Genomic DNA, 27761 nt, shown 5'->3' on the forward strand with positions numbered 1-27761 from the left:
CATAGGAAATAATGGTGGAGACATTAGGTAGAAAACATAAACACACAGAAGCCTGTAAAACTGCTATCCACTGCAGTGCCATCTTCATGCATGCACAATATGGTGTTATGGGAAGCTGTTAGCCTGCTCCCTCTGGGTGTTGATCTGCCAAAGATAGATAAAATGAAGTGTATCCTCTTAAGTGACTTATTAAATGAACGGTTGAAACCGTCAGAGCCGTTCAAATATGTAACCTACTACCGGTAACGCTATAGAACTATTGCATAATTATAGGCTCATCACTTCCTCCCTTAACCCTACGCTTCCCAGTGTGTTAGTCTGGGAGGGAAGGGGCCCTAGGAGGGTACCATGAAGGGCTACAGATGGTCCTACTCTAATGGGTTCATTGTCTCTTATTGGGTTCCACTGTCATCAGACTCCACCACAGGGTAGAGCAGTGATCTCACATTGAATGACCAGACCAGAAGGTATGACCAGATTACCAGAAGGTAATCAACTAGTGTTGCACCTTATACTGTAACTTTGGTACTTTTTAGATACTAGAACCTGAGAAACGGTTCGGTACTAGAATTTGTTACTTCGGTACTTCTGTCAAATGTGTCTCACAAATCAAGTCTATCGGCGCAGCCGATGTCTCCCTTATAGCGTGAGCGCACCGTGCCTGCTCTACTTAGCCTGCACTGGGAGTATTGGGCTGGGCTGCATTATTTTAGCTTCCCATTCATGCTGCACTGAACCTGTTGAGGATAGAGGGCGCTATTTACACTTTGGGGGAAAATCGTGCCCAATTTAAGCGGCCTCGTACTCTATTCTTGCTCATTCAATATGCATATTATTATTACTATTGGATAGAAAACACTCTCTAGTTTCTAAAACCGTTTGAATTTTGTCTGTGAGTAAAACAGAACTCATTTGGCAGCACACTTTCTGACCAGGAAGTGGAAAGTCTGAAAATGATGCTCTGTTCAAGGGCCTGCCTATAAATGGGCATGATACGTATGAGTATACATGCACGTCATACACCTTCCCCTAGATGTCAAGAGGATGTGAGAGAAGAAATGAAGTGGTTATCTTGGTCTGAGGTGGAATTAATCCTCTTGGCACGACGAGTCATCCATTTCCTGTTTTCTGGAAAGCGCGCAGATGGACCTGGAATTGCCTTCTGAAAAGCCGTCGTTATAGGCGACTACTATCTCCGGCTTTGATTTTATTTGATACATGTCACAATATCATCGTAAAGTGTGTTTTTTCAACATAGTTTTATTAGATTTTTGAAATTTATTCGGGACGTTAGGCGTGTTGCGTGCCTTTGTTCAGAAAGGAGAGCTTCGTGCAACTTGGCCAGTGTGCTTGCTAATTCAAGAGGGAAAAACGATGTTCTAAATCCAAACAATGACTGTTCTGGACAAAGGACCCCTTGTCCAACATTCTGATGGAAGATCACCAAAAGTAAGAAACATTTTATGATGCTATTTCATATGTCTGTCGAACTGTATACTAGTAGTTTTGCGCCCAGGTTTTGGCCACTCTCTCGCTATAACATAAGCCTTATGTCGTAATGAAGATATTTTTAGAATTCTAACACTGCGATTGCATTAAGAACTAATGGATCTATCATTTCCTATACAACATGTATTTTTTTGTAATGTTTATGAATAGCTATTTGGTCAGAATAGGTGAGAGTCTAATAGAAATATCCGCACATTCTGGGAAAAGGAAGCTACGTTAGCATAATGGATAACCACTGATTTCAGCTCTAAATATGCACATTTTCAAACAAAACATAAGTGTATGTATAACCTGATGTTATAGGACTGTCATCTGATGAAGAATATTAAGGTTAGTCAAAAATTATATATCTTTTACTGGTTTATTCGCTAACGTGCCTATCTAACGTGCCTTGATGAATGAATGCGGTTGTGTGGTAGGCTATTGTAGTAAGCTAATATAATGCTATATTGTGTTTTCGCTGTAAAACACTTAAAAAATCTGATATATGGGCTGGATTCACAAGATGCTTGTCTTTCATTTGCTGTACACAATGCATTTTTCAGAAATGTTTTATGATGAGTATTTAGGTATTCCACGTTGGTCTCTATAATTACTCTGGCTGCTTCGGTGCTATTTTTGACGGTAGCTGTGATGGTAGCTGCAATGTAAAACTGATTTATACCTCAAATATGCACATTTTTCAAACAAAACATAGATTTATTGTGTAACATGTTAAAAGACTGTCATCTGATGAAGTTGTTTCTTGGTTAGTTTGGTTGGTTCTTGGTTAGTTAGGTTGGCTTTGTGCATGCTACCTGTGCTGTGAAAAATGTCTGTCCTTCTTTGTATTTGGTGGTGAGCTAACATAAATATACGTGCTGTTTTCGCTGTAAAACATTAAAAAAATCTGACATGTTGACTGGATTCTCAAGATGTGTATCTTTCATTTGCAGTATTGGACTTGTTAATGTGTGAAAGTGAAATATTTCCCAAAAAATATTTTTTGAATTTCGCGCTCTGCCTTTTCAGTGGGAGGAGTTCCGCTAGCGGAACGCCTGGGCCAGACAGGTTAACACACTTGAATAATGCCACACGGCATGTAGAAATGTAAAAATCTTAATTACTGTTTGCAAAACAATGTCTGTACAGGCTAGAACAAGAAGATAGCGGTAGCTTCCGGCTTTGTATGCTATCTTTCCTTGCTAGCTTACAGCTGAAGCGCGCTTCAATTCACTACCCTAGTACTTAGTTTATGATAATATGCAAACCATAATGCTAAATATGCTGATTTCAAAGCTGATTGCCACTTAACTTTTCATTCTCTTAAACTTTGGGAGAGACGTGAGCCCGATTATTGCCTCGGCTAACTTGCCTCATGAATGACATCATTACTGGTTAGAAAGAGCGCTCAGTTTCACAAAATAAACGGCTTCTATGCAAATGTTGTTGATCAGTACCACATGGAAGGGAAACAGATTGTTTCTCATCTGTAGCCCCATGAAATCTGCAAAAACAAGCTCAATAACTCAATAACTCAATCAATTGAATGTGTTCATCTGTATTGTGAATAGGCCTAGGCTAGATCTTGATTTACCAATAGAGATTTACCTTTATGTAGTTAGTTTCATTCATTAATGCATATGTGGCTGTCTGAAATGTTGATGTAATTCATTTTTACTTGATTGATAATGAACTCAAAAGATGCCCAAAGATTTAACAGTGCAGTAACTGAGTTTGTCTAGATCAACTGCTATTTAGTGACTTTCGCTTCGCTAATATGACTTTTTGCTGTGGTTTTAGTATTGCGTATCGTGATGGTATCGAATATCGTGATACTAAACCTTGTTTCAGGTATTGTGACCACACTACTATCTACCTATCCCTCCTCCACTCTAAGCTACGCAATGACAAATGTTGTGTGTCTTTTAATGAGCCCTGCTCGTCTATATTATAAAGACAGGTGCTGCCCCTTCACCACCCATCATGGTCTTGTAAAATATCCGACAGTGGCCTTGCAGTGTCTTTTTTGTGTTTCACCAGTGGTAGCCAGCCAGCCAGTTAAGCACCGATTGCGCTGGGCTGGTACAGTTGGGACTGGGGAGTGGGGGGTTTGTGCAGCAGGCAGGGAAGCTTAGTCTCGTGAGAGGATCATGTTATGGCTGTGGGTAATGAGACCCTTCTCTCCTTATATTTTGGCTTTGACCGAAACACATTTAGATGCATCTGTAAATGGTGGGCAAATTAACATTCATGGATATAGTCTACTGAGAAGAGATAGGAATGGTGGGGGTGTAGCACTGTACATTCAGAATCATATACCTTTTAAGAGAAGGGATGACCTTAATGTATGTCAGGTAGAGGCACTATGGGCTCAGGTACATCTGCCTCACCAGGCACCCATATTGGTAGGATGTGTGTATAGACCTCCTAGCTCTAAGGTGTCCTATCTGGATAACTTATGCACTGGTTTTGACCAGGCCACAGATAGCCACAGAGATGTATTTATCTTGGGTGATTTTAATATAAATTGTCATAATAATTCGAATAGAACAAAATTGATGAGATATGCCAAGAACTGTGGTTTGAAACAAATGGTTAATGATACTTCTAGATCATCAATTAAGTTGGGTCATCGTTCAGACACATGCATTGATCTGATTTTCTGTAATATACCATTGCAATGCTTAAAAGCCAGATCAATGCCAGTGGGCTGGACAGACCATAATATTGTGACCATAACCATGAACACCAAGGTTCCAAAGAAACCCCCTAGGGTTGTGGTTAAGAGAAATTAAAACATTTAATCATGAGCTATTTCTAAATGATTTGGATGCTGTACCCTGGGAGCTGATTTATCGAGAGGATGATTTAAATCATTCTACAGAATGTTTTATTGATTTGCTCACTGAGGTAATTGACCATCATGCCCCTATATAAGAAAGAGTACAGTTGGTGCTCGTCCATCTCCATGGATTGATGATGAACTGGGTGAGGCTTTTTCTCAAAGAAATATGGCGAAAGTCTTAGCAGCCAAGTCAAAATTAGAAATTGATGAACAGAATTATAGAACATTACGTAATTATGCAGTTAAATTGAATCGAAAGAAAAAAATAGTTATTTTACAACAATGCTTTTATTGATTGTAAAAACGATCAAAGGGAAGCGATTAATTGCTTTTCTGTCTTTTGTGACCAATCTACATGGCTGCTAGGTTTTCTTAATGTTTTGTCTAGTGATCGATAAACTCACAAACGCTTGGATTGCTTTCGCTGTAAAGCATATTTTCAAAATCTGACACGACAGGTGGATTAACAACAAGCTAAGCTGTGTTTTGCTATATTGCACTTGTGATTTCATGATTATAAATATTTGTAGCAATTTTTGGGGGTATTTAGCGCTCTGCAATTCAGCTGTTGTTTACGAAAATGATTCCGCTAAAGGGATCCATGCGTCAAGAAGTTAAGGATTTACTTGGTACATCTATCTCATCATGCCCATCTAGTGTGGAGGTTGACGGGAGAATAATAACAAAAACAGTTGATATTGCCAATCATTTCAGATTTTTTTTTTTTACAAAGAAAATTAATTTACTAAGCAACAATGTAAACATACATTCTTCCAAACAAGCTACTGTCCAATGGATTGATGATCATATTATGAGCAACAAGATTTGCTCTTTTAGTCTGCAAACTGTGTCAGTGGAGGAGATCAAATCAAATTTTATTTGTCACATACACATGGTTAGCAGATGTTAATGCGAGTGTAGCGAAATGCTTGTGCTTCTAGTTCCGACAATGCAGTAATAACCAACAAGTAATCTAACCTAACAATTCCACAACTACTACCTTATACACACACGTGTAAAGGGATAAAGAATATGTACATAAAGATATATGAATGAGTGATGGTACAGAACGGCATAGGCAAGATACAGTAGATGGTATAGAGTACAGTATATACATATGAGATGAGTAATGTAGGGTATGTAAACATATTAAGTGGCATTGTTTAAAGTGGCTAGTGGTACATTTTTACATAATTTTCATCAATTCCCATTATTAAAGTGGCTGGAGTTGAGTCAGTATGTTGGCAGCGGCCGCTAAATGTTAGTGGTGGCTGTTAGTGGTGGTGTTAAACCTATTGAAGTCATTACCTGATGGTAAATCTACAGGTTATGGTCTTATGGACAATTTTTTACTTCGCTGGGCTGCTCCCCAGATAGCAGTTCCACTGAGATACATATTTAATTGGTCACTGGAAAAGGGGATGTTTGCAAATGTATGGAAGCATGCGAAACTGTGTCCTATTCCGAAAGACTGCAAAGAACCCATTACTCCTGCCAATAGTCGACCAATTAGTCTACTCCCTACACTCAGTAAGATATTGGAGGGTATTGTGAGTAGACAAATATGGGAGTACATGGAAAAGAATGATCTGATTACAGCCAATCAGCATGCTAATCGCAAAAAAACATTCCACTACCACTGCATTGGTTGACATGACTGACCAGTGGCTCAATGCTATGGATAATGGCAAGTTTGTGGGTGTACTATTTTTAGATTTCAGTGCAGCATTTGATTTAGTGGATCATGAAATAATTTTGACAAAATTAATGCATTATGGTTTTAAGGAGGTAGCATTGAATTGGGTACAGTCATATCTAACTGACACAAAACAGTCCACCTATATCAATGGTTAATTTTCTTCCCCTCGTGTTAAACTGTGGAATAACGCAGGGCAGCTGCCTTGGGCCACTTCTCTATTTAATATATACCAACGACCTTCCCTATGCCTTAGCTGAAACTCATGCTACTATATTTGCAGATGATACTACAATTTATGCAGCAAGACAATCAGTTCAACAGGTACAGCAAGCTTTACAAGGAGATTTGGAGAATATTAGGGAGTGGGTTTGCCAAAACAAACTTGTTTTAAACACCAAGAAAACCAAACTTATGTTGGTCTGTTCCACTAGGAAAAGGCCAAAACAGCATGGGATACAATTAAGTATGGGAGGAGTACAAATTGAAGTGGCAGAAACCAAACTATTGGGAGTGCAGCTAGACAACTGCTTATCATGGTCTTCTCAAATAACTAATCTATGTAAAAAAAAATATTAAAACAGCATGCATAATCAGAAGGATAGCTAAATATTTACCAGGAAAAATTATTCAGCAAATAACACAAGCATTAATTGAGAGTCAGGGGAAATGGATCATCAAGTGAAGTTAGGAGGCTGCAGAAGCTCCATCACAGCTCCATTATGTCATTCAGCTGAGGCCCCAGATCCACCAGGGTATTCATTGGTCCACAGGGGGCATCACAGCTGACTGGTAGGCCAGAGGGGTCCCTCTGAATGATATTGTGGAACTGCATGGGGGTTTTGACTTTTTCTGGGATAGTAGTGGAGTGGTAGACTACTCCTTGGACTGCAGGGAATACATGCTTTTATCAGTATACAGGTAGAGTTTTTGACACAAAGGATTTTACAGTGGCATTATTGATGTTGTAAATCTGATCTGGAAGTGCTATGAGATAGAATGACCATCACAGAGAGCACAATGCATTAGCTTGCCCATACTTCAGCAATAAGTATACTCATCTCTCTCTTTCTGTTCCCTCCTTTATGGATGATACCACATTGTTGTGGCCTGAGCCTGTCAATCATTCTCAACAAGGAAAGACCAATGTCAAACCTGTGTTTTGTGATGGGGGGGGGGGGGTCAATAATAGTTACTTATCTGGATAGTATTTGACTATACATAAAAAAAAGAAAAGTGGATTAAGAATAACAGTACTTTACCACATTGTGCTAGGCTATATGGACATGAACAATAGGAGAAATATTCAATTTCAGGCTGATTTTCTGATTATTATTATTAATACACAAATTAACAGTAATAAACATTCACATAGGAATTGAGTTCTATTACACATCCTATCATATTGAGAAAAAAAAAGTATGATCAGTTCATGAATCTACTTAGTTGTATAGCTTAACAAATTCAAGAATGATTGACAATAAATAATTGTCCGATAAACAGAAATTCAACTTTGTCCGGACTTAATGATCAAAACTTGCCATAATATACTTCCAGTGGCAAGGATTTGCTGAAGGTCACAGCCTGGAGCAGATGGTATGTCCTGGCATTGCCATGTTCTGGGAACACGACAAGTCATGTTCAGGCACAAAAAACAAGAATCTGAAAAGGAGTGAAACAAGGAGGTACAATCTGAGGTCGCCCAATAAGAAACTCTAATTTAAATGTTCTGGTTTAAAATGTTTTGCTACGGTATGACTTAATGAACACTGCCATAGTATCGTGTCCAACTTCATTTCACCTCAGACCCAGGTCCAGCCTCCCGCCAGGAGCCACAACCCAAGGCTGAGACGGTTAGGATTTATCCCCGGATTTAAACAGGGATTCATGTTTTGATCTGAAAATGACATGGTCACTGCATACTGCATGCTGCTTCAGCTCATAATATGATTGCAGCCCGCTGTGCCAGTATGACTAAATACAGATATGGTGGAATAACATTAAACTAGCTGAGCCTTGCATGTTTCAAGAGGAAAAAGTGTCTTACTGCAACTCTAACATTTGCCTATCCCTTGAGCAGGACTTGCATACAGAATGGCTTCAACCACATCCAAATAGCAACTGTTGCTAGTGACTGTAGCTATTGAAAGGAAGCTTGTGAAATGCTTGCTTACGAGCCATTATCAATGCAGAGAGAAAAAAAGACAATAGGAAAATAATAGGTAATAAATACACTATGAGTAATGATGATAACATGGATAAATACACGTGGTCCATTTGCAGGGGTACGAGGTCATTTCGGAAAGTATTCAGACCCCTTTTTCTACATTTTGTTACGTTAGTCTTATTCTAAAATGGATTAAATGTTTTTCCTCATCAATCTACACACACTACTCCATAATGACAAAGCAAAAAGTAGTTTTTTTGTGTGTGCAAATGTATTAAAAATAAAATGACCCTTATGTAAATAAGTATTCAGACCCTTTGCTGTGAGACTCGAAATTGAGCTCAGGTGCATCCTGTTTCCATTGAACATCCTTGAGGTTTCTACAACTTGATTGGAGTCCACCTGGGGTGAATTCAATTGATTGGACATGATTTGGAAAGGCACACACCTGTCTATATAAGGTCTCACAGTTGACAATGCATGTCAGAGCAAAAGCCCCGCCATGAGGTCGAAGGAATTGTCCGTAGAGCTCTGAGACAGGATTGTGTCGAGGCACAGATCAGGGGTCTGCAGCATAGAAGGTCCCCAAAAACAGTGGCCTCCATCATTCTTAAATGGAAGAAGTTTGGAACCATCAAGACTCTTCCTAGAGCTGTCCGCCAAGCCAAACTGCGCAATCGGGGGTGATGGGCCTTGGTCCGGGAGGTGACCAAGAACCCAACGGTCTCGCTGACAGCTCCGGAGTTCCTCTTTGTTTTCATCTGGCATGGTCAATACTGTCACATATATCATCCAAGTAAGATACATTTGAACATGGTGGCCTGTACACACATCCCACCAATATTGTTGGTCGAAATGATAAATTAACCTATAGCCATAGTATTTCTATTTAATTTTTGCCCAAGTCATTCCTCAGTTTAAAGTGTGTGTGTGCGCGTGACACCACCTCATCTGTTCCTGTCCTTTCTAATAATAGTATAACCACTGATGCTGACCTGTCCATCAGTAATAGAATGTTCCAGGGTTTTTGTGATTGCTAGATCATGCACATTATTTTTATGCACAAAAACCTAGACGTTTAATTCATGGATCTTAATTAGGGAGGCTACACACATTTATATGGGTGATATGCAGTCCTTTAAACTTCAAATCAACAGAATGATAAAATATTGTGGAGGTAGTCATTGCTTTTTTAGCATAACACTGGCTTCAGGAGTCATGGTAAACCGGGAATTAACTAAGAGACCGGGGGTTGATGTGAGCCACGACCAGCCTTCAAAGCATTTCATGACTACAGATGTGATTTCTACAGGGTCACTAGTCATTTAGACAGGTTACTTTGGGTTTCTCTTTGTAATCCATGATAGTTTCTCATCCCTGCCACATCCAGCGCGCGTCAGAGCTGGTGTAGTAGTTAGTGTCTTAGAAATTACCACTAAGGACCCCAAAGTCGAGCTTAAATAAATTTGTTTATTCACGCCAGCGGAGAGATTACAGACGAAGTTAGTCAGTATAAAAATGCTGAGGGGGAAATACCTCCTCAGAGCTTCTATCACTACGGGTTACACAAAGATGGCAAAGTGCACCTTTTCTCAGCAAAGCGTTTCCTCCCAGAGACCGGCTGGCGCGTTCAGCCAATATTCCGCTCCAACTGAGCCGACCCTGTGAGAGCAAAACTCAGGCACCCTGGTGCAATTCTAAGTATGCAACAGGTCAAACATGTATGATAAGCGTGAGACACTGTAAGCAGAATGAGACCCAGTAAAATTCCATTACATTAGGGTTCAATCGTGGTTCCATATTGACGCTTTGCCTGTTTGATGGTTCATCGGAGGGCGTAGTGGGATTTCACAGAAGCGTTTTTTTATTATAAGAGTATTTTTCCTCTAGTTGCACTTGTGACATGCTTGTAGAAATTGGGTAAAACAAATTTTAGTTTTCCTGCATTAAAGTCACCGGCCACTAGCAGTGGGTGAGCATTTTCTTGTTTTGTCTATGGCCCTGCACAGCTCGTTGAGTCCGGTCTTAGTGCCAGCATCGGTTTGTGGTGGTAAATGGACAACTAGGAAAAATAAAATACACTATCTAACAAACGTTAACATGAGGTATTCTAACACAGGCGAGCAGAACATTGAGACTTCCTGAATATTGGCGATCACGCACCAGCTGTTAACAAAGAGACACACACCCAATCTGAGTTTCCCCAGCTTAGCCGCTCTGTCCTGCAATGTACAGGAAAAAAAGCTAGATTTATGATTACCATGTCCTTTTTCAGCCACAAACAGGATATTACAGTTCTTCAAATCACTGATAGGGCGGTCTCAAACGGAGCTCACACTCCTGCGTAGTCTCTTCAGGTATCCCAAACGCCAGCCTCTACTGATGTAAAATGTATAAATTTGCAAAAATGTCTAAACCTGTTCACTTTGTCATTATGGCAGTATTTTGTGTAGATTAAGGATTTTTTTTATTTAAAAAAAATAATTATTATTTAATCCATTTTAAAATAGGGCTGTAAAGTAGCGAAGTGTGGGAAAAAGTCAAGGGATCTGAATACTTTCTGAAGGCACTGTATCACTTCTAAACTGCCAAAAAAACATAAATAAACCTTTTTTACTAATACATTAGCACATTTTAATATAGTTGTTTCAAGCAATAGAGCATATACTTTGAATACTGGTCTGTAGGGAAAATCTGCAGTTTATGGCAAATTATCATTTCACCTTTTTGTCACATACAAGGCTTTTGTATGGCTGTTGAAATGTGCAGAACATTTCTTGACTGTGTCATGGGACCTGCGCCTATACTTGACACACTCCATTGAAGCAGCATCAGCTCTCACAACACACCCCGCATTCTCCTCTTGCTTCCAGTGTCACAAGTGCTGTCAAGCCACAATATGTCCATCAATTTTGATATAGCAGTGGCTCATTGAAAGTGGCTCCCTCACACTCCCTCACAGTGGCTCCCTCACAAAGACAGTTTTGGGGCATCGTGACCATATTGGAGTTTAGACATTAATTTGCAGTCTGGGGCGGCAGGTAGCCTGGTGGTTAGATCGAATCCCTAAGCTGACAAGGTAAAAATCTGTCGTTCTGCCCCTGAACAAGGCTGTTAACCCACTGTTCCTAGGCAGTCATTGTAAATAAGAATTTGTTCTTAACTGGCTTGCCTAGTTAAATAAAAATAAATAAATACAGTTGGAAGTCTGAAGTTTACATACACCTTAGCCAAATACATTGAAACTCTGTTTTTCACAATTCCTGACGTTTAATCCTAGTAAAATTCCCTGTCTTAGGTCAGTTAGGATCACCACTTTATTTAAAAAATTTGAATGTCAGAATAATAGAGAATTATTTATTTCAGCTATTATTTCTTTCATCACATTCCCAGTGAGTCAGAACTTTACATACACTCAATTAGTATTTGGTAGCATTTCCTTTAAATTGTTTAACGGGTCAAACGTTTCAGGTAGCCTTCCACAAGCTTCCACAATAAGTTGGGTGAATTTTGGCCCATTCCTCCTGACAGAGCTGGTGTAACGGAGGCAGGTTTGCAGGCCTCCTTGCTCGCACACACTTTTTCAGTTCTGTCCACAAATTTTCTATGGGGTTGAGGTCAGGACTTTGTGATGGCCACTCCAATACCTTGACTTTGTTGTCCTTAAGCCATTTTGCCACAACTTTGGAAGTATGCTTGGGGTCATTGTCCATTTGGAAGACCCATTTGCGACCAAGCTTTAACTTCCTTACTGATGTCTTGAGATGTTGCTTCAATATATCCACATAATTTTACTTCCTCATGATGCCATCTATTTTGTGAAGTGCACCAGTCCCTCCTGCAGCAAAGCACCCCCACAACATGCTGCCACCCCCGTGCTTCACGGTTGGGATGGTGTTCTTCGGCTTGCAAGACACCCCCTTTTTCCTCCAAACATAACGATGGTCATTATGGCTAAACAGTTCTATTTTTGTTTCATCAGACCAGAGGACATTTTTCCAAAAAGTACGATCTTTGTCCCCATGCGCAGTTGCAAACCGTAGTCTGGCTTTTTTATGGCGGCTTTGGAGTAGTGGCTTTTTTCTTGCTGAGCGGCCTTTCAGGTTATGTCGACCTATTTTACTGTGGATATAGATATATTTGTACCTGTTTCCTCCAGCATCTTCACAAGGTCATTTGCTGCTGTTCTGGGATTGATTTGCACTTTTCGCACCCAAGTACGTTCATCTCTAGGAGACAGAACGCGTCTCCTTCCTGAGCGGTATGACGGCTGCGTGGTCCCATGGTGTTTATACTTGCGTACTATTGTTTGTACAGATGAACGTGGTACCTTCGGACATTTGGAAATTGCTCATAAGGATGAACCAGACTTGTGGCGGTCTACCTTTTTTTCTGAGTTCTGGGTTGATTTCTTTTGATTTTCCCATGATGTCAAGCAAAGAGGCACTGAGTTTGAAGGTAGGCCTTGAAATACATCCACAGGTACATCTCCAATTGACTCAAGCTATGTCAATTAGCCTATCAGAAGCTTCTAAAGCCATTACGTCATTTTCTGGAATTTTCCAAGCTGTTTAAAGGCACAGTCAACTTAGTGTATGTAAACTTCTGACCCACTGGAATTGTGATACAGTGAAATAATGTCTGTAAACAATTGTTGGAAAAATGACTTGTCATGCACAAAGTAGATGTCCTTACCGACTTGCCAAAACTATAGTTTGTTAACAAGAAATTTGTGGAGTGGTTGAAAAACGAGTTGTAATCACGCCAACTTCCCGACTTCAACTGTACATTTGCAGTCTGTGTTCGTCTGTAATGCAGTCTGTGTAACCCTAACCCATTTTCTGTGCAACCTCTCTATTCAAAAATATATGGCCGCCATGGTTTTTGTGACTGAGTGGATCTTCATAATTTTCTCGGGCTCGCTGTTACCAGCACCAATGCACACGGCTATCCTATAGTTGGAAGTGAATCCTCTTGTGCCATCAAAGGATACATGAATGTCTATGATGGCATCCTCCTTCAGCGACTCTGCTATGTCTGGGTCGATATCTTTGTATGGTCTTCTAATTAGCTTTGCAGAACTCTCAATTGAATGTAGTCCTCTCTGAATCTCCCACTAATGTAGCGGGAAAAATGTCTGTCTGTCGACATTAGTCATAACTGCAGGACTAAATATCAGCATGTTACCCTATGTATATGTTAGCATATCAGCATGAATTTACTTTATGTAAAGCTAATTTCTCATGAATCACAGTAGGCTACAGCCTTATGACACTGTAGGCCTATGTGACAGTCTCATGGTATAGTTATGTTTTTCTAACACTGTTTATTTACCTTGAATACATTTGCTGGAGCAAGGAAACAAATATTATTTATACACAGCAAGTCACCTGACAATAATGGGCCACTCTTCCTTTTTATTTACCTGTCATTCTCCTCTCATGTCTTTGATATGAGCTGAGATGCATGGAAGGAATCCCTAGGACTTTGCTTATTTTCTTTAAAGCTGCAGAACGAAGTCTAAGTTTGTGGGCTAGAAAAACCATCCTCATATTTATAGCAAATGCAACATCTTCCTAGATGAAGTGTAAACACTCCTCCTAAATGCAATAGGATCACCTTCACAGTGTGTAACATTCTACAGAATCCCTGGTTGGTGGGGTCTTTACTTTTTTTCTCCTGTGGTTAAACACTTAGGGCAAATCAAATCATGTACAAGTTGGTTTATTTGTGACGTGTAATAAAAGCCGCTGTCTGGCTGCTGTCTGGTTGATCGCTACTAGCTGTCATCTTCATCTCAACTAATTTGACTAGCTGCTACCGGCTACCACCTCTTCCTCCTCTACCTGTACAGCCCCGATCGGCCGATCAGGCTCTTTTTTTCTTCTTCTTTCGTTCACTTCTTTTCTCGCATTGGCTAACTGAGATTGCCTATTTTTGTTTACATACTGTCGGTATATTCTTTGAGATTTGCTCATTTTGTCTCTCTGTACAGGGGTTTTTCACAGGAGATATACAACAAAAAGGAAGTGTTGCGCGGCACGAAGCATTTTAACCAATCAGGTTGCCAGAAAGGGCCTTTTTAATGCCAGTAACCAATCAGATAAAAAGCTATTGAATGATATGATTCAACATGGAAAGTTTAAAAAGATAGTGGTTGAAGTTCTACATGTAACATACAAACTAAATTTATGCTAGGTGTAGTTGACGGAGTTGGGATAAAATTTTACAAATCAAGTATTAATATACATTATTTGTACATTTTATGAAAGTTATAGTTGCAAAATATCCCAGAATCTGAATATTGAAAAATGGAAGCAAAATCAAACATTTTGCCTGTGGTGTTGGGCCTTAAAATGCACCTCCATCAGAAACGGTGCCTACGATCCTGAAAGCCCTCTCAGGGAGACTCAAAACAACATGCGCTCCAGAGCAGAGGTTGGCAAAGCCACAGTGTTTGTGTCTGGAGGTAGGAGGCAGGGTAGAAGGTAGGTAGTGTTGGCTAACCAGCATTACACAGAGTAGCACTCTTGTTCCTCTAAGCTCCCTCCTACACACAGTGAGAAACACAAGGCAACAGAGGGTGGGATGTAATATCAGCAAGTTCATTAAACTGGGATGTCACTTAGATGAAAATCCTCCATAGCAGAGAAGAGCTTTTTATGAGATTCACTAGCCCGGATGAAAGTTTGCACTGAGGGTTGTATGTTTCTATCAGGATGGCTGTACTGTAATGAGACCAGGGGTTCAGAGCTTGATGTTTTTAACATGATGACGGAACTGAGGCCAGGGATTTTCAGTAGTGATGATGGTGAGATCTAGACATCCGGCCCACACCCTGGATAATAAGAACATCTACAGTATAGCTGCTGCGTCTCCTCGCATGGCTGTGAGATCTGGCACTGAGACCAAGTACATCACACAGACCCTAGCGGAGACACACATTACTGGACATGATTGATCTAACCTTGGCTCTAAAAACTCTCCTGCGAATGTTGAAATTATCCACCCATATCCAGTGCGTCATTTCCCTAGAAAGTTTGAGTAATGGTGTTGTGCCATGGGCAACCGTTGTACTTTAGACCCTTAGCTTTGTTTGCTTTCTCACCGTTTCAGGTAAGAGTGCAGTGTTGAAAAGCCAATGAGGAAAAGATTACACTTTCATCTTTTCACTATAGGTACATAGCCATTACAGTGAAAGCACTCAAAAATGTCATGGTGATGTCATGGTTTCATCTTGTCCATTCAACAATAAGAACTGGCAGAGGGGCAGTGTTCCGTAGGGTGACGTGTTTTCCTGTGTAAGTCTGCTATGGAGATGTCACAGGTGTGACCATAAAGATACAGCCGTCTTTGACACGTTCATCTTTGTTTACGGTACAGGCTACAGTACATTTGTTTGCTTTTCCTGACCCTTTAGTCAGTAGAATTTTGCAAGGCGCTATCCATGTGGTGTGTAGCAGATTTCTCTTGGAATGTAGCTTAAATATGTTTCTTAAGTACCTGTTTACTAAAGACATGAGGTGTTTATGGTTATGTTAACATAGCATGTCATGTTATGGTGAATTTGCAGTTGTCCATTACATGCTATCCATCACACCTGGTTGTATTCCTTTTACATAACTTTTCTTTGTTTTAGATTTGACAAACCTCAACAAACTGCTTTGAATCCAATATATTTTTACAGAACACCTGACCATTAAGTCCACATGCAACATGTACGTAGGTAGTTGTTAGAGGGCTACTGAAAATAACATGTTGGAAAGAAAGTCTACATGCAACATGCATGTAATTGCTAGTGGGCACTTGAAATACACCCTGTTGACTCAGGTGGGTAGAGTGCTCCACTCTGTAGCTCGTGATGTGTTGATGTAGACTAGGTGACAGTAGCAGCATTTATTGGTGTAAGGTGAAGGTAGAGCGGGATGAGGGGGCAGTAGCGCTCTCGCTGAGTGTGCCTGCCTCCGTTCTCCTCCCACACTCGCACCATACCGTGCCCAGCCCAGGGACTATAAAATGCAAATTCGGTACCTATGTAACTTTGTTAACGGCTTTACAATCAACAGCTGTGTTTGTGGATACCGACAAGGCCTAGGCCACAGACACTTTAAGGAACAGCCCTAGTCTCTCTTCTCTAGCTTATGGCTCCCTAGAGAAATGCGAGGATAGGAAAGAAACTCACATACTCACTGGAACATGATTTCAGGCTAAACTATTACATGGTTTATAGTACTTAAGGGGTTGATTCTGCCTCTGACTGTTTGCATTGGCATAGTGTCCATTGCAAATCTTCTGACGAAGCTGAAGCAATGTGCTACACGTACTTCTCAAAGTGTTTATGAATATGGTGGTTTAGAAGCAGACATATATTATCATGGTGAAAATTGAAAATACCCTATTCCAGTGAAAGAGTGCCCCGAAACCATCTCTGTGGCCGTCCATGATTTGACTTTAGCTTTGAGTAGGTATTCATTTACAGGTTTATATACTGAACAAAAATATAAATGTAATATGTAAAGTGTTGGTCCCATGTTTCATGAGCTGAAACAAAAGATCCCAGAAATATTACATATTCACAAAAAGCTTATTTCTCTCAAATTTTGTGCACAAATGTGTCCCTGTTAGTGAGCATTTCTCCTTTGCCAAGATAATCCATCCACTTGACAGGTATGGCATATCAGGAAGTTGACTAAACGGCATGATCATTACGCACGTGCACCTTGTGCTGGGGGACAATAAAATGTGCAATTTTGTCACAACACAATGCCACAGATGTCTCAAGTTGAGGGAGCGTGCAATTGGCATGCTGACTGCAGGAATGTCCACCAGAGCCATTGCCCGCTAATTTAATGTTAATTTCTCTACAATAAGCCGCCACCAACATCGTTTTAGGTTTTATGATTCAAGCACCACCTTTTAAGGTATCTGTGACCAACGGATGCATAGCTGTATTCCCAGTCATGTGAAACCCATAGATTAGGGCCGAAGGAATTCATTTCAATTGATTTATGAGTTGCAACTCAGTAAAATCTTTGAAATTGTTGCGTTTATATTTTTGTTCAGTGTAGATTTCTGTTGATCATTGATTGATTGATTTAACCAGTGTCTTTGTGAAACCTCCCTATTCATTACCCGAACAATAATGTCCATCTTTATCTGCGTGTACATACAGCTTACACAACAGAATAAAGACAAATGGACAAGATTGATTTCAATTTTGACATTTTTGTTCCTTCCCTGTCACCTTTGACAAACCATGACTGATTCATTATACTCTTGGGTAAAGTGTTTATTTTTCGTGCAATATTGGTAGAAATGTTACAATTGGGGAGGTTCAGGACCATCGTAAGAGGGTAAAATGGAGGGTTGTATTGCGAAAGGAAAAATTGGTTAATTTGTGGACATCGGAGGGTTGGTCTGTAGATGTGAGCGACATGGCTGTAAGTAGTAGAAGTAATTTTGTTTGTTTAGTTTACTCCAAATAGGGTAAGGTAAAATGAAAAAAATACTGCTTCAATTGCAGTACCGTATCAACATCCATGTTCACGTTAATGAGCATGTCATTCATTTCAAGGAGCTACTCCGTTTACTTTGAACTCTGACATGTGTTACTGTGTGGAGGCTATGTAATCTTGGGTTTTCTCATTTGCTCACATTCCAAAGAATTGACGTATTTCTCAAACTTTCTAAGTTAATCATGTGGGCTTGGAATTGATATGGCTCGAGCAATATACATTTTTTGATAGTGCCTTTTTAAACCAACAAATTTTGTTTTTGGCTTGTGGCTGGTACATTGGCAAATGCTATTCATATTCATTATTCAATGTGCATCTTACACCCGCATGGTGCTGACTACCGAGGCAATTCCACAGCTCGCAAGTTCGTCATCTTTTCCAAGCACCAGTCCCTATTTTTCACCAGCAGCTTTACTTCACATTTCGGCTTTAAATATTTTACTGTGCAGTCGCAATATTTGTTTTGGCACATGATATTTTGAAAGTCCCCAATCCCTCTACTTCCCAATGATGTTCCTCTCAAGCCACCGTACCCCTCCCCATTTCCTGGCTTGGGGATAAGTAAACAAACAGTCATTCCCTCCTCAGTATGGTGCAGTGGTGAGGAAGAGACTTTCAGTCAGAGCCACAATGGCAGTGTCTGTAGTGTGATTTGAGCCTTGATGAAGCTCAGTGGCTGGCCCTCAGTAGGTATCCAGGCTCATGCCCAGGCCACTGCTTCCTCTGAGACATGTAAGTTGATAGTTGTGTGATTTTCTACAGAGTATTATGCTGTACTATGCCCTCTTTGTCCTCTAAAGAGTGACTTATGTATGTGTTTAGAGCACAGTGAATGGTGTATGGGACTGTGCCCTTATTATTTACTAGCCTAATGTTTAAAGTGTGTTTGAGAATATGCCTGATGAACCCAGTACAGTGTATTATCAAATCATAATTGGATTTTAAAGAGCACAACAGTTGTCTATTCAGGAGGAATGCTGAATGAGTGAATGAGAGAGGCTTTTCATGTGCTTGGCTCTTGACTTTTCTAATGCCCACCTAGTCTCTTCTGCTCTCCCTGCTTCCTTGAAAGTTGTCTTCATGGTAGAGGTAATAGGTCCAGATTGTCTGACGTTCATCTCATTGAACCGGACGCAGTGTTGCTTTGCTTAGTTGTTACTTGCAAATTTATATTGAGGATTCACCCTCTAATAATAAACTTTTAGAATCATCTACTATCTCAATAGCGGTGTCAGCCATTGACTGATGTAGGATGGACAGGACAGAAGTAATGCTGAGTCACCATGCAGGGCCAGAAGAGACATGAAAGCACAGTCAGAGATAAAACAGTCTTGACTTCTCCCTCTTACCAACATCCTGTCGAGAGGAGAGAGAGAGAGTGTGTGTGTGTTTCTGTCCAAAGGAGATTTGGGGGGGGGGGGGGGTTCCGCTCAGAACACAAGCCAGTAACGCACACATGCTACCCCAAAGTCTCACTCCCAATTGTCTGTAGGTTGAGGCTGTTAACCAATACCTCAGGGGATCGACCGTCAACTCTTTGAATCGTCTACTAAGGAAATATTTTCCATCCCATTGGGGATCTAATTTGGTTTGAATTATCTGGTTTGTTCTATGACCAAATGTAACAAACTCATCAATGTAGATGCTATCTCTCACAAGTAGATCAAGGTTGCTGAAATAGTCTAGTACTTTAATTCCTCTTGTTTTGATCTAGTATGGGGGAAAACAGTTTCAGAAGTTGTTTCACTGCCCTTAGTCAACATGATAGTTTGATTGTTCTGTACTTTCTCAAGGATCAAACCAACAGCTTTATATGTCAAATGTTCTCACTAAATTGCAGTGCAGTTAATAAAATCAAAGCCAGGACCCCCTGAAAGTCTGAGGAGAAAAACACATGATATAAATAGACAGTCTCCTTTGAGGATACTCCAAAAGACAACGTGCTTGCATTTATTTTCACTCTGTTGCAGACTTTCCATTGTTACTTTCTACTGTTCAAGTTCAATACTAAAGTTTTAGTCAACTGAAAGTCATCAGTTATTTAATTTCTAAACTTTTTTTTATATATATAGACACGCCCTTTGTGTTTTAATAAAATCAACTATATGCTTGTCTGATGCTGTTTGATGACATAAGACACAAATCACTCAAAAGGGAGCCAGAGATGAAGATGACCAGAAGAGAAAAACCTTAACCTGGCCCAACCAGCCTCATCCCGCACCTGCTGGCTTTCGCAGATTCTACCATTATTCTCCTGAAGTTGCTGGTAATAGGCTACATTAACAAGTCCAATACAGCAAATGAAAGATAAACATCTTGTTAATCTACCCATCGTGTCCGATTTCAAAAAGGCTTTACAGCGAAAGCACAACATATGATTATGTTAGTTCAGAGCCAAGTCAAAAAAACACAGCCATTTTCCAGCCAAAGATAGGAGTCACAAAAAGCAGAAATATAGATAAAATGAATCACTAAATTGACGATCTTCATCAGATGACACTCATAGGACATCATGTTACACAATACATGTATGTTTTGTTCGATAATGTGCATATTTATATCCAAAAATCGCAGTTTACATTGGCACGTTACGTGCAGTAATGTTTTGATTCCAAAACATCCGGTGATGTTGCAGATAGCCACAGAAATCCCAGAAATATTCATAATAAACATTGATAAAAGATACAAGTGGTAATCACAGAATTAAAGATATAATGCAACCGCTGTGTCTGATTTCAACAAAACTTTACGGAAAAAGCATAATCTGAGTACGGCGCTCAGAGCCCAATCCAGCCAAAGAAATTTCCGCCATGTTGGAGTCAACAGAAGTTAGAAATAACATGATAAATATTCACTTACCTTTGATGATCTTCATCAGAATGCACTCCAAGGAATCGCAGTTCGACAATAAATGACTGATTTGTTCCATAAAGTCCATTTATGTCCAAATAGCCACTAGTTGTTAGCGTGTTCAGCCAAGTAATCCATCTTCATGAGCACTAGGTCCAGACAAAAACTCGAAATGTTCCGTTACAGGTCGTAGAAACATATCAAACGATGTATGGAATCAATCTTTAGGATGTTTTTAACATCAATAATGTTCCAACCGGAGAATTCGATTGTCTTTAGGAAAGCACTGGAACGAGAGTTAACTCTGTCGGAATCGCGCGTCATGAGCCTGAGACTCTGCCAGACCACTGACTCAAACAGGTCTCATGAGCACCTCCTTTATAGCAGAAGCCTGAAACAAGTTTCTAAAGACGGATGACATCTAGTGGAAGCCTTAGGAAGTGCAACTTAACCCCATACTAATAATATGCATGTATTAGCATCTGGGACATTGTAGCAGGCAGTTTACTTTGGGCACGCATTTCATGCAAAAGTGAAAATGCTGCCCCTTATCCCAAACAGGTTTTAATATATAATAACATCTTCGTAACTCAATCCTTGTCATGTGTTTAAATTAATGATACAAACCTTGAAGTTATGTATATTGCCAACTATATAAAAATAGCCTAAATAAAGCCAAGGAATAAAAACATTGCAGCCTGCAAGTAGAAAATATCCAGATTAAAAATATATATATATCCTATAAATCACATTGGCTGTGCATGGCCTGTATGCAACGAACATGAAACATTGTATTAACTTGGGCTCAGCTCAACGCTTGCACTTGCAACATTGTATAAAATATTCGAGGCCCTCAGTTTCCTGCACCAGTAAGCTCGGGACAGACACAGCTGTAGACTATTTTGCCCAAGTAATAAAAGCTCATCAGGTAGACTTATTTTATGACGTTTCGACAGGATCAGGGAATTATATTTTTCCCTTTCACGCTGAGTGGTTATCGTAAGGGAGAGAGAGGGGAAAAAATTCAAATACATTGAGGAACTACTATCACTTTCAATGGATGTTAAAACTGACTTCGCTTTCTTGCTGTTTGAGGTGAAGCAAACATTCCTTTGAGAAGCGCCACAGCTCATTAGTAGTGGTGCATTAATCCAATTAGAAATACTATCAGATCCCCAAATGGGCACATTTTATATTGCTACCTTTGCTCGCAAGCCAGGTAGCCTATCGGCCTACTTCTATGCGTAATCAGGTGCGTGTTCTTACTCAACATTGACAGTAGCTCTCCAAACTAAGGAGGGACTAAATTGTCAACTCGTAAATGGAATGAAATAAACCAACTTGTTTCTCACAAGTGTAGCATAGGTTGTGCGCTCTGCAAACAACTTGTCCACTCTGACAATGAGAATGGTAAAAGACTGGAATAATAATTTACTGAACAATAATATAAACTCAACATGCAACAATTTACTGAGTTACAAAGCAACACTGCGTCCGGTTCAATGAGATGAACGTCAGACAATCTGGACCTATCCCTCTACCATGAAGACAACTTTCAAGGAAGCAGGGAGAGCAGAAGAGACTAGGTGGGCATTAGGCAAAGTCAAGAGCCAAGCACATTAAAAGCCTCTCTCATTCACTCATTCAGCATTCCTCCTGAATAGACAAGTAAATCAGTCAATTGAAATAAATTCATTAGGCCCTAATCTTTGAATTTCACATGACTGGGCAGGGCGCAGCCATGGTTGGGCCTGGGAGGGCATAGGCCCACCACTGGGGAGCAAGGTCCTGCCAATCAAAATAATCCCCCCCCCCCACAAAAGCGCTTTATTAAAGACACAAATAATCATCAGTTGTCCGGGTGGCTGGTCTCGGATCTCGCAGGTGAAGAAGTCGGATGTGGAGGTACTGGGCTGGCGTGGTTACACGCGGTATGCGGTTGTGAGGCTGGTTGGACGTCTGCCTATTTCTCTGAAACAATGTTGGATGAGGCTTATGGTAGAGAAATTAACATTTTTAAATTATCTGGCAACAGCTCTGGTGGACATTCCTGAAGTCAGCATGCCAATTGCAAATCAAAACTTGAGACGTGGTATTGTGTTGTGACAAAATTGCACATTTAATGTGGCCTTTTGTCCCCAGCACAAGGTGCACCTGTGTAATGATCAGATTCTTGATATGCCACATCTGTCAGGTGGATGGATTGTCTTGCAAATGAGAAATTCTCACTAACAGGGATATAAACACGTGAGCGACCACCTTGATTCGGTCTTATGTTTGAAATATATATATATTTTTACATTGGGTGAAAGTAGAGAGACGGAGCTATACAATGGTATACCATGCACTGAATTTGAGGAACAATGGGAAGGTAATTCTGCTTTGAAAGTTGATAAACTTGTAACCCCACTTTTTGAGAAAATAGCCCTTGAATGTTTTGGTATGCCTACTGGAGAGCTCTTCTTTGTCTACACCCATTCAGCATTGTTCACACCCTCTTAGCCCCACCCATCTCTTTTAAGGAAAATTCCAGGTAAACAGTGTCCATATGAAAATATTTTATAAATATTAGATGACACTTACCCAGACACATGTTGGTCATGTGAAAGAAATGCTATAACCCCCAGCCACATGTTGCTAAGTGCATGGGTCTCTACATGAGGTGTAAACGGTACAGCGAAATGGTTACTTCCATAGTAGAAATATTAAAAATAGATAGTGATATGCCATCCCAACTGATTTGCGCTTAGTGGGTATCATTTGTTTTTCAACAGAACAATGACCCAAAACATACCTCTGGGCTGTGTAAGGGCTATTTGATCAAGAAGGAGAGTGAGGGAGTACTGTCAGATGATCTGGCCTCCACAATCACCCGACTTCAATCTAATTGAGATGGTTTGGGATAGAGGTCGACCGATTAATTAGGGCCGATTTCAAGTTTTCATAACAATCGGAAATCGGTATTTTTGGGCGCCGATTTGGCCGTTTTTTATTTAAAAAAATACATCTTTATTTAACTAGGCAAGTCAGTTTAGAACACATTCTTATTTTCAATGACGGCCTAGGAACGGTGGGTTAACTGCCTTGTTCAGGGGCAGAACGACAGATTTTCACCTTGTCAGCTCGGGGGATCCAATCTTGCAACCTTACAGTTAACTAATCCAACGAAATAACGACCTGCCTCTCTCGTTGCACTCCACAAGGAGACTGCCTGTTCCGCGAATGCAGTAAGCCAAGGTAAGTTGCTAGCTAGCATTAAACGTATCTTATAAAAAACAATCAATCATAACCAGTAGTTAACTACACATGGTTGATGATATTACTAGATATTATCTAGCGTGTCCTGTGTTGCATATAATCTGACTGAGCATACAAGTATCTAAGTATCTGACTGAGCGGTATGACATCTGCGTGGCCCCATTGTGTTTGTACTTGCGTACTATTGTTTGTACAGATGAATGTGATACCTTCAGGTGTTTGGAAATTGCTCCCTAGGATGAATCAGACTTGTGGAGAGGTCTACAAATTTTTTTCTGAGGTCTTGGCTGAATTCTTTTGATTTTCTCATGATGTTAAGCAGAAGCACTGAGTTTGAAGGAAGGCCTTGAAATACATCCACAGGTACACCTCCAATTGACTCAAATGATGTCAATTAGCCTATCAGAAGCTTCTAAAGCCATGACATAAGTTTCTGGAATTTTCTAAGCTGTTTAAAGGCACATTCAATTTAGTGTTTGTAAACTTTTGACCCACTGGAATTGTGATGCAGGGAAATAATCTGTGTGGAAACAATTGTTGGAAAAATGACTTGTCATGCTTAAAATAGATGTTCTAACCGACTTGCCAAAACTATAGTTTGTTTACAAGAATTTTGTGGAGTGGTTGAAAAACGAGTTTTAATGACTCCAACCTAAGTGTATGTAAACTTCTGACTACAACTGCATGTAATGGGGAATTGATAGACACAAACAATGAGGGCAAAAAAATCACACAATTTTAAGTTATGAAACAATGAATGTGCACAAATTGGCAGGAGAGAACACATTCTGGAGAGATGTGCATTTTATCCACACTCCCCTTCTTCTTGGACTCTGTCATCTACCCGGCTTGCGCAATAGATTAGTTCCCTGAGATGGGCTCAAATCAGACATGTGTCTCTTGTGCCATTAAAAAAATATATAAATATATATATATGTATGTGTGTTTGCTACTGGTCGACTAAATAATCTTGGTTGATCAATAGCCTATCTACCAAACAATAAACCAGTCGACTATTTGGGGTCAGCCCTAATGTGAATACAGGCCTTCTATCCTGACTGTAGATGGATGAGATGGGTTCTAGTAATCCCATAAAGCACTTGGTGAAAAGGGTTATATAAAAATACACTTGTGAATTAACATTTTTTTTACACACAAGGACTCGGACACACACATGGACACACCACACGCAAACGGTCCTGTGATGACATCCACCTGCTGCCTAAGTACAATTATTCTACTGCTGCTCTGGATAAGTGACTTGCTCTGCTCTGGATAAGTCAAATGTATATAGCAGCCACAGTGTCAAATACTCACATGGCCCAAGTGTCTGAACTGAACGAAGACCCTGGCCTTAGCTGACTCACACCTTCTTCCTGGTAGTAGCCCTTGCTGACAGCACCTGTGTTTTGTTTTTGGTAGGCTATTCTGAATTTCAGTAGCCGGTTGTGACTCTGGCCCCATTGTTTGATTCATGGCTGAGGCTGCCACAGTGGTCACATTAATGACACCTAGACCTGTGGCTACAGCCGGAAAGGTTCGCTTCCTCTGTGGCTCATTCAGTATAAGACACGGATATCCTGGAACCAGCAGCCTGCCTCTTGCTGGAGAGCCACGCGCTGGGCTGGATGAGAGGCTATTGTATGACAGAACTTCCTTACAACCTTGGCTAGCTGTCATAAAGGAGCCATGGAAGTGTAGTTATTTTAATAACATCAGGCTGCTGGAAAACTTTACTTTAAGTACATGAAATACTGTGTAATCCTCAGATATAAGAGAGCTTCCATTGAGAGTGGAACAGTGAACACCGCGCAAACAGCTAGGTAGATATAGTCCTAAACAGTTTTTAACGTCTCAATATCAAAATGAAAATCTGCAGTTGGTTGAGGGAAGATCTGTCATTCCCCATTTAGCTGGGTGGGCCATGGTTTCAGCACAGACTTTATGACAACCAGGAATCATGTCTGCTGAAGAATTGGACGCGTTGATAGACAAATCACATCCATCCTTTTCGGATGCAGCAGGTTACAGATCACAGATCCCTCCCCTCCCTCGTTCTCAGGGTTTGGAGTAGCAAGGCTGAATGGCTATTTTCTGCCGCTTGACTCATGCCAGTTTCGCTTTGCATCCCACTGCTGCCACGAAGACGCACAAATTACAGCCGTGGTCTCCTGCTGTGGATCTGTGTGTGATCAGGGTGTGCCAGGCATCACTCCACCCTACAGCCCCACCTCTCTCTCCCTATCCCACTCTCTGAGACCCCAGTCAGACCAGGGTGCATTAGGGCCTTTGGTTCGCTGCTACGCTTTCATGTGCATTGGGTGCCTTGTCACAATTTCAACACTGATATAAGAAGCCCTGGTGTGTAGCCTATAAATGGCAACTTCTATTTGGCATATGGTGGATCAATTTGGCGTTCTCTTTCATGGTCTTGGTGATTACATGATGCTGTGGCCAAACAGATGGTCTGATTTCATTCTGTTTTTCCTCTTTTTTGTATTTTTTTTCTCCTTTTGTCTCAGGGTGTGGCCTGGACATTGCTGGGTGAGGACAGCCAGGACAGATTGGGTTTCCCTGTCTTGCCCTTTAAGCCTTGAGTGTTGAGATGCTTTGACTTTCGGGAGAGCAAGAGTAACAAACAAGTTGCTACCATGTCTTTGTTGCCCCATTTCTTACCTTGCCATACAGACAGAGATGGGAGTTTTACTGGCTTTCCTTTGTCTCTGTTGGGATCCTCCTAGTTCTCCATGCACCAGCTTGCAGGTCTATTCATATTGTGATTGTCCCTTTCATATTCATTTGACCTGTTCAACTTCATAATGGGTGAATGCTCGCGGCCACGTTGTGTTTGTGTGTGACTGCTTATCATTTGGCACATTTCCTAGCAGGGGACCTCCCTCCCACCACCCCTGCTCCTCCCCTACTAGCCCTCCTCTACTAACCCCCAACCCAACTAACACCCCCCTCTCAGGCTAGATTAGCCCCCCCCACCCCTAGCCCACCCCCCTTTCAGGCCAGGGTAATTGTGTGATGCTTGTCTTTTGTCTGGCTCACGTTGAGCGGCTAGGCTGTTTTCACAAGCGCAGACATCTGCTGTGGTCGTGGTGCCCTGCACATTTCAACAATGACATAATGTCCCATGTCCTAATTTCCCTCCCATGATTCCCGTAAGTGACGTGAACCTAGTTGCTGGGTAGGGATGGATTTGTGCTAAACTGGGCTGGGGCTGGCTGGGTTGCGGCTGCCCCTCCCTGGACCAGGTCTTGGTCCACAATACTGATGGTGTGGAACCCAGATCTCTATGAGCTAGCCAGGCAGGATGCAGTGTCAACTTTTTACTGTGGCCTGGCGTGCATTTATCTGTCTCTCCTTCTCACGGCTGTCTGCTAAGCTAGCAGTCAAGTCAATCAGTGCACACAGCACATCAGCAGTGGTTCAGCTTTTAGTGATTATGCTAGTTATGTTGCTCTCCCCAAGGATCCCTTTTACATAGGGTATGTTATAAATCTGATAGTAAATACGATTTCATAGATTATAGTTTTTCATAGATGTTGTAATCTCCAAGGTCTAAATCATTGTAAGCCAACATAATGTAAAGTAATGTGATAATGTACGTAATGTAAACCTATTGTCTGTATAAAATATGTTGCGCTGCTGTGGGTCTAGGGCTTTGATTGTGGCGTGTGAAAGATCTTGCGTGCCACTGATCTTAATGGTCTTAATGGTCATGTAATTGGTTAATAACATTTCTCACATCATTGAGACAAGAGAATACCCACAATCCCCCTGGGGGGGGGGGGGGGGGGTTAGGACGTGCTACTAAAATTAGGCACTTGGGAGAAAAGTCATTTTGATGACTACATTCCTGCAAAATTACCTCTGGCACTAGCCTATATGTTTGGATTCATATGGCTGTCAATGTAACCATTAGTGACATTT

The 27761-nt window shown here is 40.8% G+C and overlaps 1 protein-coding gene across 4 annotated transcripts in view; it reads left to right on the forward strand.

The window, feature by feature from the left end:
* Positions 1-27761, forward strand: part of LOC129816573 (unconventional myosin-Ib-like) — a 149712-nt gene that overhangs the window by 46553 nt on the left and 75398 nt on the right. The window contains exon 1 of one of the 4 annotated variants that reach the window (XM_055871198.1): positions 18302-18446. The exons of the other annotated variants lie outside the window; for them this stretch is intronic. The gene's annotated coding sequence lies outside the window, so the exon portion shown is untranslated. Of the gene's footprint in view, positions 1-18301; positions 18447-27761 lie in introns of those variants that run through there. 4 annotated transcript variants of the gene reach the window in all.

Source organism: Salvelinus fontinalis, chromosome 19 (assembly GCF_029448725.1).
Source record: "Salvelinus fontinalis isolate EN_2023a chromosome 19, ASM2944872v1, whole genome shotgun sequence".
Lineage (NCBI taxonomy): Eukaryota > Metazoa > Chordata > Actinopteri > Salmoniformes > Salmonidae > Salvelinus > Salvelinus fontinalis.